We start from the raw sequence: 2,500 nt of genomic DNA, 5'->3' as shown, positions 1-2,500 counted from the left end.
CGCATGTAGCTCAACGTACATGCATGCATTCACGCACGTGCACATGTATATCAAAGCAGGACTCTCGGACGTAAAAGGTTCATAAATCATCCAAATGCCTTACGTGGCTGCGCGCGCATTTGCTCTCGCCTCTTTGCCTGACTTTCGCTGGCCTGAGGAGGAGGAAAAACTGGGACTCGCAGGAAGAAGGCCAAGATATCTGAATTTGGGATGGGGGAGGAGGGGGGAGGAAGTGGGGAGGGGGGAGAGTAAAGGAGAAAAGGGTGGGGGGATTGGGGATAGATGGGGGGGGGGGGATAAGAGGAAAATGACTCCATATAAATCCTTGAGTTAGGACACACGAAGGAAGGAAAAAGAGAGTTATGTTCATTTGCATTTCCTTTTTTTATTTTTATTTTATTTTTTTAGTACTTTGACCTTTTTTTCTTCTTCTTTTGTGAATATTAGTCTTGGACTTGTAAGTAGAGCAAATGCTGATTTTAAAAGACCAATGAGTAAATAAGATGATCAAGTATCTGTTGAATGTCATTATTCCTTCCTTATGAATGTCATTTCTATCATTATTATCATTGATAAAAATAATAGTAATAGTAATGATGATATTATCATTATTATCATCACTGTTGTTGTTGTTATCTTTATCTTCCTTATCAACATTATCATTATTATTATTATTATCATCATTATTATCATCATTATGATTATTGTTATTATTATCAATATTACTATTATCATTATCATCAGTATAGTTTTTTTGTGTCATTACAATCATTATCATTATTATTTCTACAATTATTATCATTATTATTGTTTTTGTTGTTAGCATTATCACTGTTATTATAATCATTATTGTTAATATTGTTAATATTGTTATCATTATCATTATGATCAATATCAGTATCATTATGAACATGATCATTAGCGCTTCCCTACCATTAATACTACCATTATTATTATTATTCTCATCATCATTGTTAGTATTACTCTTGTTATTGATATTATCTTTATCATTGTTATAACTACTACCATTACGACTATCCTTTTTATTCATCATTATCATCATTATCATCATCATTATCAACATTATTATCTTTACCATTATCTTTATTATCATTATCATCATCATCATTATCATCATTATTAACATTATTATCCTTATTATCATTATCATCATCATCATCATCATTATTATTATTATCATCATTATCATCATTATCATAATTATCATTCTTACCATGATCATCATTATCATCATAATCATCATTATCATTAGTATCATCATTACTATCATTATTATCATTATCATTGTTAAAACTATTATCATCTTTATATATATGATAATGTAGTTGTTTTTGTTGGTGGTGAACTTTGCTTAAGCTTCCTATTCTTTGTTTTATTGCTTATGTATAAATATATAGATAGATGGATAGATACATATGTGTATATATGTGTGTGTGTGTGTGTTTGTTTGTGTGTGTGTGTGTGTGTATGTATGTATGTATATATATATATATATATATATATATATATATATATATATATATATATATATATAGACAGATAGATAGATAGATAGATATAGATAGATAGATAGATAGATAGATAGATAGATAGATAAATATATAGATAGATAGATAGATAGACATATATGTATATATGTGTGTGTATATATATATATATATATATATATATATATATATATATATATATATATATATATTTATATATACATGCACATCTGTGTATGTGTGTGTATTTGTGTGTGTGTGTGTGTGTGTAGAAAGAGAGAGCTTAAAAAGATGCGTTGCCATGTACAAAGTCCGGCCTTGAATTGCTAAGTTATTTTTCAAATGATTCAAGCACATCTGTGTAAATGTATTTCAGTGTTCGTTTTTTTATATGCATTTGTTATCATTTTTGTTAGTGTAGTAATGCTTTTCTTTGTAGACTTTTTAATGTGTATTAATTCTAGTGTATTCGCGTATGTTCGCCTGAATCCTTCATTCACATTTGTGCATGATTTCTCGTCTCTGTTTTACTACAAGTCTTCGTAAAATACTCATGATTCGTCCCCTTAAGCACGTGAATGTTTACACAAGCGTCTAGATACACATGAATATTCGTTCACGCCCAGTTAGTGTTCTGAACTTCCTCTGACCTTTGATGTACACGCAAGACTTCATGAGCGAGGTCAGTCATGCAGTGTTGATAGCCGGAATGGCCATGCTTATGGGCTACACATGTCTAGAGAGTTGTGATACAGTGTTCAAAAATTTTCCTTGCATTTTTTTTTTTTTTTTCACTCTTTCTTAATAAATGTTCAGCTTTGTTTCGTGTATTTGAAGTTCAATTCTTTTATTTATGCCTCGTTAATTATCATCATAATTGTGAATATTAAGGTTTTTGATATGGTAATTATTGCTGATATGATTATAATTTTCACGATTATCACCCTTATCATTATTGCTATTCTTGTTATCATTATGATTCAAACTGATTT

Source organism: Penaeus japonicus, unplaced genomic scaffold, assembly GCF_977035675.1.
Source record: "Penaeus japonicus unplaced genomic scaffold, GWHDUDI00000001_assembly GWHDUDI00000006, whole genome shotgun sequence".
Classification (NCBI taxonomy): domain Eukaryota; kingdom Metazoa; phylum Arthropoda; class Malacostraca; order Decapoda; family Penaeidae; genus Penaeus; species Penaeus japonicus.
Note: the sequence above shows the minus strand (reverse complement) of the source record.